Source organism: Sus scrofa, chromosome 9 (genome assembly GCF_054392235.1).
Source record: "Sus scrofa isolate SSC_HxYL_T2T_F1_AM1 chromosome 9, Sscrofa_HxYL_maternal_Yorkshire_Landrace_v2.0, whole genome shotgun sequence".
Lineage (NCBI taxonomy): Eukaryota > Metazoa > Chordata > Mammalia > Artiodactyla > Suidae > Sus > Sus scrofa.
Genome location: NC_139391.1, coordinates 16,415,311 through 16,435,423, shown reverse-complemented (window position 1 = coordinate 16,435,423; position 20,113 = coordinate 16,415,311). Strand labels below are relative to the sequence as shown.

Here is a 20,113-nt window from a genome sequence, read left to right as displayed (position 1 = left end):
TCCTGCCTTTCTTCCCCTTGGGTCAAAGCATTCATGTAATTCACAGCTGCAGGGTCAGAGAAGTTTCTGCATAAGCCACAAACCATGCCGAGGTTTAACTCTTTCCTTCAACATCTTCAGTCTTGATATAGTCTGAACTTGCCCTGTTCTCATAGTAAGTTTCCCTACCTCAGCCAATTATATCTTCTCTTATCTGCTGACCTAGGCAGCCTATCATAGATTTTAGGAGATAGGAAATACCTAAAATTTCACAGAAATATTATTTGAATTGGATCTAACGTGAAAGGAGGCTTACTTTATCATTTGTTTTTCTATAACTATTTAATTTTACTTATTTTCTATAACTATTTAATTTTATTTCAATAATTGAAATAATTGAAAACTATTTTATTTCAATAATTGAAATCCAATGGGAAGAAATCTAGTCACATTTGATACAGATATTCTCCTCACTTGCAATGGTCATGGGTTACTGCACTATTTTTCTCAGCAGTGGTCAGCAAGAAGATTCCTCCTGAATCTGCAAGACTTTTTGACAGTATCTCTGGCTCAGCCCTCAGGTATTTTGTGTTTTGGTTTCTGTTGTTGTCCTTGATTGTGATCCAAGTTTTCTTTGTTGTGCATTCTGTGCTGTAGATGCTTGACTTAGACTTAATTGACATTTTCAGTACATTACATCCCAAAAAATCAGAATACACATTCTTTTCAAGTGCACATGGAGCATTCTCGAGGATTGACCACATACGGGGACAGAAAACTAACCTCACCAAATTTAAGAGTATAGAAATTATTTCCAGTATCTTCTCTGACCACAATGGCATGAAATTAGAAACAAAACATAGGAAAAGAGATGATAAAAAAGTGACTACATTGGAGCTAAACAACAGGCTGCCCCCCCCCCAAAAAAAGATGGTTCAAAGAGTAAATCAAAATGGAAATTAAAAAATACCTTGAGATAAATGATAATGAAGACAACCATTCAAAATCTATGGGATGTTGGGTTGGAAAAATTAATATTGTAAAAATGTCCATAGTACTGAAACAAATCTACAAATTCAATGCAATCTCTATCAAATTACCTATGATATTTTTCACAGACATAGAACAATCCAAAATTTTATATGGAACCACAAAAGACCCAGAATTGCCAAAGAAATTCTGAGGAACAAAACCAGGCAGGAGACAAATATTACAAATTTCAGGCAATATTACAAAGCCACAGTCATTAAGACAGTGTGGCACTGATACCAAAACAGACAGACAGACCAATGGAACAAAATAGAGAACCCAGAAATAAACCCAGATCCTGTGGTCAATTAATCCTTGACAAAGGAGGCAAGAACATAATATGGGAAAAAGACCATCTTTTCAGCAAGTATTGCTGGGAAACCTGGACAGCTGCATTCCAATCAGTGAAGCTAGAACACACCCTCACACCATGCACCAAATAAACTCAAAATGGCTTAAAGACTTAAACATAAGACAAGACACCATCAAACTCCTGGAAGAGAACAGAGGCAAAACATTCTCTGACATCAACCTTACAAATGTGTTCCCAGAGCAATAGAAATAAAAGCAAAAGTAAACCAGTGGGACTGAATCAAACTGACAAGATTTGCACAGCAGAGGAAACCAAAAAGGAACCAAAAAGACAACTTCAGAATGGGAGAAAATAGTTTCAAACGATGCAACTGACAAGGGCTTAATCGCTGACATATACAAACAATTTATACAACTCAACAGCAAAAAAGCCAACAACCCAATGGAAAAATGGGCAAAAGACCTGAATAGACATTTCTCCAAGGAAGATATACAGATGGCCAAAAAGCACATGAAAAAATGCTCAACATCCCTGATTATTATAGAAATGCAAATCAAAACTACCATGAGGTACCACCTCACACCAGTCAGAATGTCCATCATTCATAAGTCCACAAATAACAAATGCTGGAGGAGGTGTGCAGAAAAGGGAACCCTCCTGCACTGTTGGTGGGAATGTAAGCTGGTAAAACCACTGTGGAGAACAGTATGGAAGTACATTAGAACTAATACCAGGAGTTCCCGTCGTGGCGCAGTGGTTAACGAATCCAACTAGGAACCATGAGTTCGTGGGTTCGGTCCCTGCCCTTGCTCAGTGGGTTAACGATCCGGCGTTGCCGTGAGCTGTGGTGTAGGTTGCAAACGCGACTCGGATCCCGCGTCGCTGTGGCTCTGGCGTAGGCCGGTAGCTACAGCTCCGATTCAACCCCTAGCCTGGGAACCTCCATATGCTGCGGAAGCGGCCCAAGCGATAGCAACAACAACAACAACAACAACAACAACAAAAGACAAAAAGCCAAAAAAAAAAAAAAAAGCCAAAAAAAAAAAAAAAGAACTAATACCAAAACCAGACAAGGATACTACCCAAAAAAGAAAATTATAGGTTAATATCTTTGATGAATATGGATGCAAAAATTCTCAGAAGAATTTTAGCCATCCAAATCCAACAACATATAAAAAAGATCATACACTTTGACCAAGTGGGATTCATCCCAAGTTCACAAGGATGGTTCAACATTTGCAAATCAATCAACATCATACACCACATTAAAAAAAAAAGTTAAAAACCACATGATCATCTCAATAAATGCAGAAAAAGCATTTGACAAATCCAACATCCATTAGGGATTAAAAATTCTTACCAAAGTGGGTATAGAGGGAACACACCTTAACATAATCAAAGCCATTTATGACAAGCCCACAGCCAATATAATACTCAATAGAGAAAAACTGAAAGCCTTCCCACTAAAATCTGGAACAGGACAAGGATGCCCACCCTCACCACTTTTATTCAACATAGCATTGAAAGTCATAGCCACAGCAATCAGACAAACAAAAGAAATGGAACAGAATAGAGAACCCAGAAATAAACACAGACACCTATGGTCAATTAATCTTTGACAAAGGAGTCAAGAATATAAAATGGGAAAAAGCCTCTCCATCAAGTGATGCTGGGAAAGCAGGAGAGCTGAATGTAAATCAGTGAAACTAGAACACACCCTCACGCTATGCACAAAAATAAATTTAAAATGGCTTAAAGACTTCAACATAAGACAAGACACCATCAAACTTCTAGAAGACTATGTAGGTGAAACATTTTCTGACATCAGCTGTACAAATGTTTTCTTAGGTCAGTTTCCCAAGGCAATAGAAATAAAAACAGAAATAAACCAATGGGACGTAATCAAACTTACAAGCTTTCATACAGCAAAGGAAACCATAAAAAAAGCAAAAGACAACTTGTGGAATAGGAGGAAATAATTTCAAATGAAGCAACTGACAAAGGCTTAATCTTTAAAATATATAAACAACTTATACAACTCGACAGCAAAATAAAACAAAAAACAAAAAAAAGCACAGAAAAATAGGCAAAAGACCTGAATAGACATTTCTCTAAAGAAGATATACAGATGGCCAACAAGCACATGAAAAAATTCTAAACATCACTAATTATTACAGAAATGCAAATTAAAACTACCATGAGGTACCACCTCACACCAGTCAGAATGGCCATCATTAACAAGTCCACAAATAACAAATGCTGGAGAGGGTGTGGAGAAAAGAGAGACCTCCTACACTGTTGGTGGGAATGTATATTGGTACAACCACTATGGAAAACAGTATGGAGATACCTCAGAAAACTAATATAGAACTACCATATGACCCAGCAATCCCATCCTGGGCAAATATCCAGACAAAACTTTCATTGAAAAGATACATGCACCCTTATATTCATGGAAGCAATATTCACAATAGCCAAGATACAGAAATAACCTAAATGTCCATCGATAGATGAATGGATTAAGAAGATGTGGTATATATACACAATGGAATACTACTCAGCCATAAAAAAGAACAAAATAATGCCATTTGCAGCAACATGGATGGAACTGGAGACTCTCATACTAAGTGAAGTAAGTCAGAAGGGGAAAGACAAACACCATATGATATCACTTGTATCTGAATCTAATATATGGCAAATTAACCTACCTACAAAAAAGAAACAAATTCATGGACTTGGAGAACAGACTTGTGGTTGCCAAGGGGGAGGGGTAAGCAACAGGGATGCCCTGGGATTCTGGGGTTAATAGATGCAAACTATTGCATTTGGAGTGGATAAGAAATGATATCCAGATGTATAGCACAGGGAACTATATCTGGTCGCTTGTGATGGAATGCAATGGAGGCTAAAGTAAGGAAAAGAATGTATGAATATATATACATCTATCTATCTCTATATAGATAGGTATATATACCCATATATATGCATACTGGGTCACTTTGCTCTGCAGCAGAAATTGACAGAACATTATAAATCAACTATAATAGGAAAAATTAAAATCTTTAAAAAAGAAGATAGTTTAAAATTTTCAATTTCTGTTATATCTATAGACTCAGATATTTAATAATCCTGGATAATATGCTGGGTTTTTTTTAGGATGATCCTTTAGAGTTATATAGCTTTAATTGATTTAACTGTCAGCATTTGAGCAAATAGACTTACATATACTTGATTTTGCTGAATAGCTTCTGCCCTTTCTCTATTTCATGGTAAAAGGCCCAAGAAACCTTTGGGGAGGAAGTAAACTAAATCAGATCACTTTCATTTGGGGATGTAACACTGTTAGATATTTTTGATGGGCCAAGTTAGTCCTGTCTTATGTCAACTGGCTGGATAACAAGGGATTGGAACTCACTGAAAGGGAGGGGAGAATCAGACATGCTCAACCACATGTTTAAAAGGCCCGAGAGGAATGTTACTCTGCTTTGCACAGTAGCATGTGGCTTATATGATGTCTTCATATTGAGCTTCTCTGGCCCATTGGATGTGAGACCAATGTGTGAGGTCATATGGGGAGCCCAGGCATACCCAGAGAACAGTACCAGAGAAAGAGATGGCATATTTCTTCCTCAATCCAAAGTAAAAATTATTGCTAACCAGCAGTGATGGAAATGCTTTAATTATGAACTGGATAAGAAGTGCCTCAAAGAGTGAGGACCACATATTTTTAGCAATCATAGTGCAGAGTTCTTTCTGAGAATTAGCTGGAGTTTCTAATGCAGCATATGGAAGTTCCCCGGGCCAGGGGATGAAAAGGAGCTATAGCTGCAGCCTATGCTGCAGCATGGCAACACTATATCCAAGTTGCATCTGTGACCTATTCTGCAGCTTGTGGCAACAGGGGATCCTTAACCTGTGCAGCAAGGCCAGGGATCAAACCTGCATCCTCACCTAACCCTAACCCTAACCCTAGCCCTAACCCTAACCCTAACCCTAGCCCTAACCCTAACCCTGAACCTGCTGAAACACAATGGGAATTCCTGTAATGATTTTCTTTGAGGAACAGCAAAAACCAGGACTGGTCTACTGCAGTACTTGAGATGACAGAATTTTTTATCTTGATAAAGAGAAAAGAATCATGGAAAAATAAAAATGTTCTTTTGATGAAAATATGGGGTATTTAAAGTCATACTGATTTAGATAATCTTTTCTTTCTTCCTTCTAAAATACAAGGGGGAGAGCGTAAACCTTTACACTAAAAATGTATTTAGCCTTAGCATTAATTATTATGGTAAGAAATTGGAAATAACCAAAGTTAGTAATGATTAAGCAGAACATTCTTCACTCTCATATTATATCCATAGCATCTAGAACATTATCTGTTACACAGAAGGTACAGAATATATATTACAAGATAAATGAATAAATGCACATCTGTTTAAAGTGAATTATCTCCTCCAGGATTATAAATCCTAGGACAATAAATTATAAACTATAAATTATAATTCCAGAACTGTAAATCCTAGGAAGTTACTGAGATGATTGTGTTAATCATGATATGGAAAATGTGAATATGATCATTTTGAGTGAAAAAATATAGAATATAAAATAGCTCTTGAATATAAAATGGTTCTTAAACTTCAGCATGTGTCGTGTTACCTAGAGGGCTTGTTAAACACAGATTTCTGAGTTTCAACACCAGTTTCTACTTCACTGCATCTGGAATGGGGCCCAGTAATTTGCATTTCTAGCAAATTTCTAGGTGATGTCTGTGTTTACTGGCCCCAAGACCGTATTTTGAGAACTACTGATGTAAAGGATGGTTACAAGGATATAAAACAAGCAAATGAAGTGATATCTGAAAAAAGTTTTGAGCAAATAAAATTATGCCAACTAAAGGTGTTGAGAATACAGTGTTAATGGTGACTGTTTTGGGAAGTGGAATCATGGCTTATAGATCTTCGCATTCTACTTTTCTTTATTTTCCAAATGTTTTGTCTATGACTAGGTTAAAATGAAAAATAAAAAATGCCAGTTTAAATGTAAAAACAAAATCAAAAGATAATTTTTACACAGTAAAGGGAGATACTAATTTTCTTTAAAGAGAGTATAGTGAAATTTGGATATAAGGAGCTAATTTATGTGCTTGCCTTTAATATTATTTAATTGCCTCTTTTAGAATTCCCTGATATTAAATTGATTCTTCACCTGACACCGAGAGTCATTGTCTTCCAGAAACTTTTCTTCACTCTTGTAAAGCAGACCATGCAGATGCTGATGATAGCTTAGCTCACATTTTATTTGGTTATTTTCTCTGTCCTTTTTTTTTTTTTTTTTTTTTGTTCTTTTATAGCCGCACCTGTGGCATATGGAGGTTCCCAGGCTAGGGGTCTAATTGGAGCTGTAGCTGCCGGCCTACGCCACGGCAACAGCAATGTGGATCCGAGCCGAGCCGACCTACACCACAGCTCCTGGCAATCCCGGATCCTTAACCCACTGAGTGAGGCCAGGGATCGAACCTGCAACCTCATGGTTCACTAGTCGATTCATTAACCACTGAGCCACGACGGGAATTCCTATTTTCTCTGTTCTTGATGACCAGGATCTCCTTGAGACCAGGACTTAAGTTACTGCTTGTTTAACACACCTTTGGCCTGAGTGTGTGAAGGTGCTTCACTTTCCCAGGTTCAGCTCAAATATAATTTATGTTCAACTGTTGGATATTTTCTATTTGCCCACCTGGGTTCACTATGCTCCGTCATTCTCCTTGTTCCAGAAAATAGACAATTTTGTGTCCAATAACCTATTTAATTGTTTTAATATTTGAAGAAAGACCTGTCATGAATAAACAATGAGACATGAATGGGAATTTCTGTTCCAAAGTTCAGCTAAAGTGTGCCCTGAGATCAAACCTCAGTTCTCATTCGTGGAAAGCATGTGATCTACCACTAAACTACACCACCACGTCTAGATAATTTAGGGCTGCATCAAAAAGCTCGCTTTGGAATTCCTCTTGTGGCTCAGTGGTAACAAACCTGACTTGTATCCATGAGGATATGGGTTCAATCCCTGGCCCCACTCAGCGGTTTAAGTATCCAGCATTGCTGTGAGCTGTGGTGTACACTGCAGGTGTGGCTCAGATCCTGCATTGCTGTGGCTGTGGTGTAGGCCAGAAACGCAGCCTTAGCCTTAGCCTTAGCGTTAGACCCCTAGTCCAGGAACTTCTATATGCTGTGGGTGTGGCCCTAAAAAGACCAAAAAACAAAAACAAAAAACAAACAAAAAAAAACCCACTCTCTTGAGTTTTGGGTTACAGGTAGTTTGACTAGTGGGAAGCATAGAAAATGAGACTGGAATGAGCTCAGTGAGTTTTATTCCCCTCACCTCTCCCTGATGGATCATGGGTTGGCAGTGGCTGTATTCCTTTACTGAAGACCTTGGCTCCTCTAAGATGTTCCTCTCTCTAGCTATGCTTCTCTCTGTAGGTTCTGATTTCTGTGACTTCCCTTTATCCCTTCAGATGTAGAATACTAGCTGCTCCCTTTGCTGCTGGTTTGATGCTTCCTTTACATTTCTTATTGGTTTCCCTTAATCATTTCTATACTTTGTACATAATCCTTTATTAAGCTCTCCTAAAATTGTCTTGTTTGAGTAGGCCATCTGCTTCCTGCTGGGACCTTTGCCAGTATAACTCCTTTTTATTTTAATTTTCATGTCTATGGATACATGCCTTCACCTCAAAGAAATAAGAGGCAGAAGCTCCCCATGGCCTAGCATGGAATATAAAGAGTGCAGGCTTTAGAGCAAACCATATTGGTTCAGGTATAAGTTTTGCCTTGCTAAATTGCACAGTGAAGTTACTTAAGAGGCTCAATTTTTTTTCCCCTCAAAAGTGGGGATTATAATTTTTCACTTGTGGAGTTGCCGAAAGAGTTAAGTACGAAAACGTATGTCAAGTATCTAGCGCTTTGTATGCATGTATGTGCCCCCAGATTTTTATCTTGCTCTTCCCTCCCTCTGCTGGAACTAACCACAGCAATAAAAGAGGAAAGTTGTTCTGTTCTCTCACTGTATCTCTGCATCCATTCCAAGTATCCTCTGTTGTAGCTTCATTACCTCCCAAATATATAAACAATTCTTGCCTTCCTGGATAATGCACTTCTATCTCCTATGCATCTCTGCTGCTTGGGTTATCCTAGGGGCCATCTAAGTTCTAGAGACTTGCTCTCCTAAGGAAGACTCAGAAAGCAGGCAGGTTGCTAGTTTTCTCCCCAGGGACATGATGACCTCATCTTTGCATTGCCAAAACTTGGCCTCTGTCCACTGGTGCTGAATAGAAATGCAGAGACAGAGTTTTGGATGAAGATGAATAAAATAGCTTTTATTGCTTTGCCAGGCAAAGGAAGCCACAGCAGGCTAATGCCTTAAAGATTGTGCGCTATTTAGGGGAAGAATTGCAAGGAGTTTATAGTCTAAAAGGAGAAAAACAGGATTTCAGAAAAATCAGGACTAGGGCAGACATGCATTCTTCTTTCTTTGGGAGAATCTTAGCCATTGAAGCTGGTGTCAGGAGATCTCAATGGGATCTTGGTGGTGGCCTTCTGGGTTACTGCCTAGAATTACAGTACTTGCAAAACTGGCATCTTGATCAGAGATTAGAACAAACTAGGAGAGTTCCTGAAAAACATCATGTATTAATAACCTTTAACCCACAGGCAGTTGTGTTCAGGGTGCGTTTGTAAGCTTTAGCTTACAGGTGATTGTGTTTAGGGTGCAGTCCAATAAGGGAGAAGTACATGGAAGGGCTCCAAGATGTTCAATATTAAAGTATTCGTTTCTAAAAGAAGCATAAGGAATACAACCTTTCTCTTATGTGTTTAAGATGCTTTCATCATTATGTGTATCCCTTGAGGGGGAACCAGGATCCTACCCCAAGGCTGTACTACTGTTGCTTGACTGTTCCTCTTGTTCTTCCCCTGCCTTTGCATCACCTCCCTTCCCCATCAGCGAATTCTGAACCTGCCCCTTGGAACTCAGGGAAAGCCATGGAGGCTGAATAAGACCCTTTCCCTAAAAACAAGAAATGGGGGACACACAGAGTTCCTGTTGTGACTCAGCGGAGATGAATCTGACTAGCATCCATGAGGACGCAGGTTCAATCCCTGGCCTTGCTCAGCAGATTAAGGATCCAATATTGCTGGGAGCTGTGGTGTAGGTTATAGACACGGCTCGGATCTGATGTTGCTGTGGCTATGGCATAGGACAGCAGCTACAGCTCCGATTCAAGCCCTAGACTGGGAACCTCTGTATGCCACAGATGCCACCCTAAAAAAAGAAAAAAGACAAAAAAAAAAAAAAAAAAAGAAAAGAAATGGGGGACACAGAAAGGCTTTTGTGCCCAGCAGCCCCAAGGGCCCTGTTTGGTTATATTTGTGAGGAAGAAACTTGTTGCTTAGTTTCTTAGGCAGGGGACATGGACATCTGGAATAGACCTCACTCTTACAAATGATCAAGTTCTTTTTCAGAGGCAGTGCTGCATTATAATATCCTGATATAGAACTTCAATATGGCATGACAGAGCAGAACTTTTTGTAAGACATAGGACTTAGTGATCATGTATTATCACCTTGTTTAGCCTTTGGAATAAGGTTGTGGCCTTTCCAATTGATTATGTTGAGGCTTAAAGATGTTCTGTAAGTTGCTCTTACTAGAGGGTGGAGGACCTGAGGCAAAACACAGGTCTCTTTCAAGTCAGTTTATGTTCTTCTAATACTGCATTCCTATTTTTCGAGAGTTAAATGCTTTACCCAAAGACAGTAGATCTTCAAAGGATCACTGGAATAAGTGTTTGTGTTTTTGGGATTGGGGTGGTTGGGGATGATATCAGGATCCCTGAAGAGCCATAGATAAAATGATATGGAAGCAGAACTCCTACCTCTTAACACAAGCAAGCTCTGTGATATTAGGAAAACAGCATTTGACTGGTCTCTATCTTTGTCATCTATGAAATGAGATTCTTCCTAATCTTCGCCTGATGGAATGCTTGGCTCGCAGTTGTGGCCTGAAAGAATTTAATTTTTTTGTTCTGCTTTGTTTGGGTACCCATAGCTCCTGCCAGTACCATCCTTTATTCTTGCCCCTAGTTTAACCTCCATACTTGTTGACTGAGTAATCCTAAAACATGGATCTTATCAACCTAAATACCTGATGAAGAATCACTTCATTTGGTAACAAGCCAAACCCAAATAGAAAAGAAAGCTTTTCCATTCCTAGAATATACACATAATGGGGCTAATGCTTCAAATATTTCTGGCAAACACAAACTAATGGTGGTTCAGTTGCCTCTGTAAAGTGGTGCTACCTGACAAATCCAATAGTGTCTCCACTGCTCAAGAAAGATCACATTCCACAAGTAGAGAAAATGATGAGATTATATAATTAAAATGAAAAAAGTGTCTTAGAGACTACATTGGAGTTTTAGCCTTGAAAAAGAATTCAGAGTGATCAAGGAAACATACATTATCATCATTATCACCATCATCAACATTATTAAAGCCAACTTTTTACCAATTGCTCCCTGATGGAAACATTATTATTATTATAATTTTTCTTTTTAGGGCCACACTGGAGGCATATGGAAGTTCCCAGGCTAGCTTCCAATCGAAGCTGCAGCAGCTGACCTATGCTACAGCCACAGCAATGTGGGAGCCGAACCCCACCTGTGACCTACACCAAAGCTCATGGCAACACCGGGTCCTTTAACCCACTGAGCGAGGCCAGGGATCGAACCCCATCCTCACAGATACTATTCAGGTTCATTACTGCTGAGCCACAATAGGAACTCTGAAACATATTATTTAATTCCCAAGGAAGAACTGTGAGGCAATTACTTTATTACATTTATACTGTAGAAAAGAAAATTGACTCTCAGGGAAGCTGGAAACTTACCTAGATTTAATCAATGGGTAAAGGCTACTTGATGCAAAATTTCCTGCTCTTGAAAACATAGAAATATATTTTACACATTTAGGTATCAATAAACATTCCTAATCTTGTATTGCTCAAATATTGGGGGAATTGAAGAGGGAAAAGAAGGGACAAAATACTACACTTCATATATAGTTTTAGATAAAAGTAAAATTCATTGTATTAGCAGGATGAAACACTGAAGATGTTTGCCTCGTGAAAGTGGCATTATCAAAACTGTTTCAGTTTCCCTACAGTGGATGGATTTGGGATTAAATAAATAAGAAATTGGGAAACTGATTAATAGGCTCTTTTGCAATATAAGGGAAGAGATTATGAGACAATAAGTAAGAATTTATATTTTTATATTGTTATTTCCCCAATAATTTTTTTTCTACTGTACAGAATGGTGACCTAGTTACACATACATGTATACATTTTCTTTTCTCATATCATCATGCTCTACCATAAGTGACTAGACATAGATCCCAGTGCTACACAGCAGGCTCTCATTGCTAATCCATCCCAAAGGCAACAGTCTGCATCTATTAACCCCAAGCTCCCAATCCATCCCACTCCTCGCCCTCCCCCTTGGCAACCAAAAGTCTATTCTCAAAGTCCATGATGTTCTTTTCTGTGGAAAGGTTCCTTTGTGCCATATATTAGATTCCAGATATAAGTGATACCACATGGTATTTGTCTATCTCTAACTTACTTCACTCAGGATGAGAGTCTTTAGTTCCATCCATGTTGCTGCAAATGGCAGTATTTTGTTCTTTTTTATGGCTGAGTAGTATTCCATTGTGAATAGATACTGTATCTTCCTAATCCAATCATCTGTTGATGGACATTTGGGTTGTTTCCATGTCTTGGCTATTGTGAATGGTGCTGTCATGAACATGCGGGTGCATGTGTCTTTTTCCAGGAAAAAGACATATATCTGTCTTTGTCCAGATATATGCCCAAAAGTGGGGTTGCTGGGTCATATGGTAGTTCTATTTATAGATTTCTAATGTACTTCCATACTGTTCTCCACAGTGGTTTTACCAGCTTACATTCCCACCAACAGTGCAGGAGGGTTCCCTTTTCTGCACACCTCCTCCAGCATTTGTTATTTGTGGACTTATGAATGATGGACATTCTGACTGGTGTGAGGTGGTACCTCATGGTAGTTTTGATTTGCATTTCTATAATAATCAGGGATGTTGAGCATTTTTTTTCATGTGCTTTTTGGCCATCTGTATATCTTCCTTGGAGAAATGTCTATTCAGGTCTTTTGCCCATTTTTCCATTGGGTTGTTGGCTTTTTTGCTGTTGAGTTATATAAATTGTTTGTATATGTCAGAGATTAAGCCCATATCAGTTGCATCATTTGAAACTATTTTCTCCCATTCTGAAGTTGTCTTTTTGGTTCCTTTTTGGTTTCCTCTGCTGTGCAAATCTTGTCAGTTTAATTCAGTCCCATTGGTTTACTTTTGCTTTTATTTCTGTTGCTTTGGGAGACTGACTTGAGAACACATTTGTAAGGTTGATGTCAGAGAATGTTTTGCCTCTGTTCTCTTCCAGGAGTTTGATGGTGTCTTGTCTTATGTTTAAGTCTTTAAGCCATTTTGGGTTTATTCTGGTGCATGGTGTGAGGGTGTGTTCTAGCTTCACTGATTTGAATGCAGTTGTCCAGGTTTCCTAGTAATACTTGCTGAAAAGACGGTCTTTTTCCCATTTTATGTTCTTGCTTCTTTTGTCAAAGATTAATTGACCATAGATGTCTGGGTTTCTTTGCTTCTTTTTTTTTTTTTTTTTTTTTTTTTGTCTTTTTGCCTTTCCTAGGGCCACACCTGCAGCATATTGAGATTCCCAGGCTAGAGGTCCATTCGGAGCTGTATCTGCCAAGCCTATGCCAGAGCCACAGCAACACAGGATCCAAGCCACATCTGCCACCTACATCACAGCTCACGGCAATGCTGGATCCTTAACCCACTGAGCAAGGCCAGGGATTGAACCCGCAACCTCATGGTTCCTAGTTGGATTTGTTAACCACTGAGCCATGACGGAAACTCCCTGTCTTGGTTTATTTCTGGGTCCTCTGTTCTGTTCCATTGGTCTGTCTGTCTGTTTTGGTACCAGTACCATACTGTCTTGATGACTGTGGCTTTGTAATAGTGCCTGAAGTCTGGGAGAGTTATGCCTCCTGCTTGGTTTTTGTTCATCAGGATTGCTTTGGCAATTCTGGGTCTTTTGTGGTTCCATATAAATTTTTGGATGGTTTTTTCTAGTTCTGTGAAAGATGTCATGGGTAATTTGATATGAATCTATAGATTGCTTTGGGTAGTATGGCCATTTTTACAACATTAATTTTTCCAACCCAGGAGCATGGAATATCTTTCCATTTCTTTGAATGCTCTTTAATTTCCTTGATGAATGTTTTATATTTCTCAGCATATAAGTCTTTTACCTCCTTGGTCAGGTGTATTCCCAGCTATTTTATTTTTTGTGATGCAATTTTAAAAGTTTTTGCATTTTTGTATTCCTCTTCTAATGTTTCAATTGTTAGTATACAGAAATGTGACTGATTTCTGAATGTTAATCTTATATACTGCTACTTTGCTAAATTTGTTGATCAGTTCAAGTAGTTTTTGTATTGAGTCTTTAGGGTTTTCCATATATAGTATCATGTCATCTGCATACACTGACAGTTTTACCTCTTCTCTTCCTATTTGGATGCCTTTTATTTCTTTGGTTTATCTGATTGTTGAGGCTAGGACTTCCAGTACTATGTTGAATAACAGTGGTGAGAGTGGGTATCCTTGTCTTGTTCCAGATTTTAATGAGAAGAATTTCAGCTTTTCTCCATTGAGTATTATATTTGCTGTGGGTTTGTCATAAATGGCTTTTATTATGTTATGTTCCCTCCCATACCCACTTTGGTAAGAGTTTTGATCATGAATGGATGTTGGACTTTGTCAAATGCTTTCTTTGCATCTATTGAGATGATCATGTGGTTTTTGACTTTTCTTTTGTTAATGTGGTATATGACATTGATTGATTTATGTATATTGAACCATCCTTGTGAACCTATGATGAATCCCACCTGGTTGTAGTGTACAATCTTTTTTATATATTTTTGGATTCAGTTGGCTAAAATTTTGTTGAGAATTTTTGCATCTATATTCATCAAAGATATTGGCCTATAGTTTTCTTTTTTGGTGGTATCTTTGGTTTGGGAATTAGGGTGTCTTTGGGAGTGTTCCTTCTTCTTCAACCTTTTGAAAAAGATTATAGAGGATGGGCATCAGTTCCTCTTTGTATGTTTGGTAGAATTCTCCTGTGAAGCCATCTGGTGCTGGACTTTTATTTGTAGAGAATATTTTTATGACATATTCAATTTCATTTCTAGTGATTGGTCTGTTCAGTTAATTTATTTCTTCATGATTCAGTTTTGGCAGGCTGTAAATCTCTAGAAGGTTGTCCATTTATTCTAGGTTGTCAAATTTGTTGGCATTCAGTTGTTCACAGTATTCTCTCATTTTTTTTTTTTTCTGTAGTATCAGTTGTGACTTCTTTTTCATTTCTTATTTGTTTTATTTGGTTTTTTCTCTCCTCTTCTTGGTGAGTCTAGCCAGAGGTTTGTCAAGTTTGTTTACCTTTTCAAAGAACCAGCTCTTCGTTTTATTGATTCTTTCTACTGTTTTTTCAATATCTATTTTATTGATTTCCTCTTTGAGCTTTATGATTTCCTTCTTTCTATTGACTTTAGGTTTTGTTTGTTCTTTTTCTAATTCATTTGGGTGATGGGTTAAGTTGTTGATTTGAGATTTTTCTTCTTTTTTGAGGAAGGCCTGTATTGCTATGAATTTCCCTCTGAGCACTGCTTTTGCAGCATCCCATAGATTCTGTGTGATTGTGCCTTCATTATCATTAATCTCGAGGTGTTTTTTGATTTCCTTCTTGATTTCCTCGTTGACTCATTGGTTTTTTAGTAGCATATTGCTTAGTCTCCATGTAGTCAGTTTTTTCTCATTTCTTTTCCTGCAGTTGATTTCTTGTTTCATGCCATTGTGGTCAGAGAAGATACTTGAAATAATTTCTATATTCTTAAATTTGTTGAGGTTAGCTTTGTGCCCAAGGATGTGATAAATTCTTGAGAATATTCCATGTGTACTTGAGAAGAATATATATTCTGATTTTTTTGGATGTAATGTCCTGAAAATATTGATTAAGCCTAACTGTTCTATTGTGTCCTTTAGGCTCTCTGTTGCCTTATTTATTTTCTATCTAGAAGATCTGTCCTTTGTTGTGAATGGGGTGTTAAAGTCTCCTACTATGATTGTATTCCTATTAATTTCTCCTTTTATGTCTATTAGTACTTCTTGGAGATATATGGGTGCTTCTACATTAGAGGCATATATATTGACAATTGTAATATCTTCTTCTTGAATGGATCCTTTAACCATTAAATAGTGTCCTTCTTTGTCTTTCTACATGGCCTTCGTATTAAAGTCTATTTTGTCTGATATGAGTATTGCTACTCCTGCTTTCCTGTCTTGTCCATTGTCATGAAATATCTTTTCCCATCCCCTCACTTTCAGTCTATATGTATCCTTTGCCCTAAGGTGAGTTTCTTGTAGACAGCACATTTGAAAGTTTTTGGTTTTTTATCCAATCTGCCCACTCTGTGTCTTTTGATTAGAGCACTCAGTCCATTGACATTTAAGGTGATTATTGATAGATATGTATTTATTGCCATTTCAAACCTTGTTTTCCATTTGATTTTATGTTTCTCTTTTGTTTTTTTGGTTTTTTTTTTTTTGGTTGGATGATTTCCATTTATTTTATGCTTGAGTGCTTTTCTTTTCAGTTTTTGTGAATGTGATGATCAGTTTTGATTTGTGGTTGCCCTGTTTTTTAAGTATGTTAACCCCTTCCTATATCTGATTGCTTTATCCTGATAGTCATATAGGTTCAAACACATCATTAAAATAAAAAAAAGAATCTATATTTTCTTACTTTCCTTTTCCACATTGTATGGTTTTGATGTCTTTTTTTTTTTTTTCCCAACGTCTTCATGTTTAGATCTGTATGCTGGCTTATTTAAGTGACTGCTTTTCAATTGTAGTTTCCTCCGTCCTAATTCTTTTTTTTTTTTTTCTTTTCTTTCTTTTTTTTTTAATTTAGAGATGCTCTTTCAGTATTTATTTTAGAATATGTTTAGTATTGCACTCTTTTAGCTTTTGTTTGTTGGAGAAATTCTTTATTTCCCCTTCTAATTTAAATGATATCCTTGCTGGATAGAGTATTCTAGGTTGCAAATTTTTTTTCCTTTCAGCACTTTAAATATATCTTGCCACTCCCATCTGGCCTGTAGTATTTTTGTAGAGAAATCAGCTGATAGCCTTATTGGGGTTCCCTTATAATTAATGCTTTGCTTTTCTCTTGCTGCCTTTAGAATCCTCTCTTTAACTTTTGCCATTTTTATTACAATATGTCTTGGTGTGGGCCTGTTTGGGTTCAGCTTGTTTGGGGCCCTCTGTGCTTCCTGTATCTTGATATCAGTATGCTTTAGATTTGGAAAGTTTTCAGCCATAATTTCTTCAAATATATTTTCAATCCCCTTTTTCTTCTTCTTTTCCTTCTGGAATTCCTGTTATGCATGGATTGGCTGGTTTTATATTATCACATATGTCTCTTATATTGCTTTCATGTTTTTTCATTTTGTTTTCTGACTGCTGTCCTGATTGGGTGATTTCCATTATTCTGTCTTCTACATCACTAATTTGTTCCTCTGCATTATTCATTGTGCTCTTAATGCCTTTAGCTCAGTTTATGTCTCTGAAAATAAATTTTCTAATTTTTCTATGTTCTTCTTATATTTCCTAATTTTTTTCTAAAGGAATCTTCATTACTGTTCATATCCTCTCCTAATTCCTTCAGTATTTTCACTATCTGCCTTTTGAACTCAATGTCTCTCAGACTGCATAGGTGTGTTTCATTGTTGACTGCTTCAGGTGAATTCTCCTGTTCCTCTAACTGGGAATGTTTTCTGAGCTTCTTTGTCTCGCTTCTGTTTTTCTTTTTCTATTAGTTTGGCAAAGCCAAACTGTAGACTTCTAAGGTTACTTCTGTGTAAGAATACCCCTTTGTATTTTGGGGTTGGTTAGTATTTATTTTTGGTGTGGGAGTTTGAATATTTGCTGTCTCTTTCTTTGGTGTGAGTAGGCTGCTATTCCCAGGATGCTCAGTGTGTTTTCAGGGAGAAGGAGGCAATGGGTAGGGCCAAGAGTCAGTGCCTGGTTGTTGGGTTCTCAAAAGCATCAAGGACCTGAAGGAAGGTGGTGCAGGTTGCTCCTAGTTGCAGGGCCCTGGGAAGTGGTAATAAGCTCTAGGCAGAGCTTCAAGGTGACCAGAGCATTTGACAGAAGAAGCAGCAGAGTGCATGAGTTCCCATGTGAGTGAGAGCAACAACAGCTTGTGTTAAATTGCAATGCCCTCCTTTGAGGTGATTGGAACCATAGTTGCTGCCTGTTCAGGGACCCCTGGTGGGAGAGGACCATGACCATCTCTAGAGTCAGTTATATCTGTGGTGGTTTGCCCCCACCACCTGTAGACCATGCATGAAGCAACCTGTCTCACTTAGCCCACATATGAGGTATTGTAAAGGCTGCTCCTAGTTGCAGGATCCTGGGAAGTGACAGAGATCAGACATGTGGGTACTGCCCAGAACATTTGGCAGTGGCAGCAGCAGGGTGGGTGTGTTCCCAGGGGTGCAAGAGCACCAACAGGTGGTGTTCGGTCACAATGCCCTCCTCTGCAGTGACCTTGAGGTGAATGGGGCTGCAAGTGGTGTCTGTTCAAAGACCCCTAGTGATGGCGAGCCACTCCCACCTCTGGAGTCAGAGATAACTGCTGTGGTTTGCCCCACCTCCTGTAGACCATGCCAGAAGCACCTCGTCCTGCTTAGCCCCCACAGGAGGTGCTGCACAAGCTGCTCCTAGTTGCAGGTTCCTGGGAAGGGACAGTGATCAAGCCTCTGGGCAGTGGCAGCAGCAGGGTGGGTGTGCTCCCAGGGGAGCAAGAGCAACAACAGGTGGTGTTCCATCACAATGTCCTTCTCTATGGTGCCCTCTGAGGTGGTTGGGGTTACAAGTGACTTTTGTTCAGGTATCCCCAGTGGTGGTAGGCCATGCCCACCTCTGGAATCAGGGATAACTGCAGTGGTTTGCCCTCACCACTTGCAGATCACGCAAGAAGAACCCTGTCCCACTTAGCCCATGAAGGAGGTGCTACACCAGCTGCTCCTAGTTGTAGGGTCTTGGGAAGGGATGGTGACCAAGTATCTGGGCACCACCCAGAGTGTTTGGCAGTGGCAGCTGCAGGCAGGTGTGTTCCCAGGGGAGTGAGAGCAACAGCGTATGGTGTTTGGCTGCAGTTTCCTTGTTTTTTCTTTTTTGCCAACCTCTGAGGTGACTGGGGTTGCAGGTGGAACCCACACAGAGGCACCCAGTGGTGGCAAGCCACACTTCCCTCTGGCCTCTGAGATGACCGCTGGGGTCTGTCCCTGGCACCTGTAGATCATGCAAGAGGCACCATGTAGCACTTAGCCCCCTAGCCCACACAAGAGGTGCCTGGCCACCTGTAGCCTGCACAAGGAGCACCCAGTCTCCTCTAAATGAGCAAGAGGCTTCTTGCCACCCATAACCTATGCCAGAGCGGCCCCGCCCTCTGAGAGTCCAAGGGCATGCACACACTGAGGCACAGGGAGTTTCCTATGGCATCAGCAGCCCCTCCTCCTCTCGCCCTCCCCAACAATGGTGCCTGCCTCTCCTGCAGGTCTGGACCTTCTCCCGGGTTGCCTCTGCCATGGTGTTTCCCTCCTCAGCCCATGGCATACCACTCCCCCACCCATTGTGCACTGCTCCTTAGCCCCTCAGGCTGTCCCCACACAGCCAGCTCCCGTACTCTCCCTGGGACTGTCCTCCAGAGCCTGAGTCTCAGCTCCCAGCCCCTGCCTGAGCGTCTCAGGCTGTGGTGTCCGGGCTGGTGGTTCAGATGATCTGTGCGGCTCTCACTCTGCTTTGCTGTTCTCAGTCCAGCTGCCGAGCTTTTCTTGGAGACTTTGAGGGCCTGCCAATTCAGCTGATCTGTCAACTAGGTGGCTTCCCAGGATATGGGTTCCTTTTCTCCTTCACTGCTCCCTCTTGGGAATGCTAATCCCATCCTGATTCCTTCTCTCTCTCCTTTTTTCTTTTGTTCTACCCAGCTATGTCAAGAGTTTCTTATCCTTTTTGGAGGTTTAAGTTCTTCTGCCAGCATTTAGTTGATGTTCTGTGCGAGTTGTTTTACATGTAGTGGTTTTTTTTTTTTTGATGTGTTTGTGGGAGAAACACATCAAAGAAACATTTACTCCTCTGCCGTCTTTCTCCACCTCCAGAATTTAGTAATTAGAATAGGTATGAAGAGGTTGGATTCAGGATATGTGGCCAACATAAACTAACCAAAATTTGTTATTCTCATGAGAAAGGGTGATGATCAAGTTTCAACTTGGATTGATGGTTTGTGAGTTTATCAATAAAAACACAGATTTGTACATCCCATAATCATTGCTTTAAAAAAATTTGTTAGACGCATTCACTTTTATTCGTTATGCGGTAACAGGGGTGAGTTTTATTCTATCACCTTAAATAAATATATGAAATAACAGAAAAACCTACATAAGAAGAGGAGGAATACACATGAAGCGAGCCCTAAAATTATCCCTGATTATTACAGATGATTTTTTAGACTGGAGTCATGTGAGAAAGAATCCAAACCTGCTCGTTTTAGTAAGTGGAG

The 20,113-nt window shown here is 39.3% G+C and overlaps 1 protein-coding gene across 1 annotated transcript in view; it reads left to right on the top strand.

Moving 5' to 3' along the window:
- The window catches only part of LOC110255407 (uncharacterized), a 689,852-nt gene that overhangs the window by 563,917 nt on the left and 105,822 nt on the right, over positions 1-20,113 (top strand). The window lies entirely within an intron of this gene.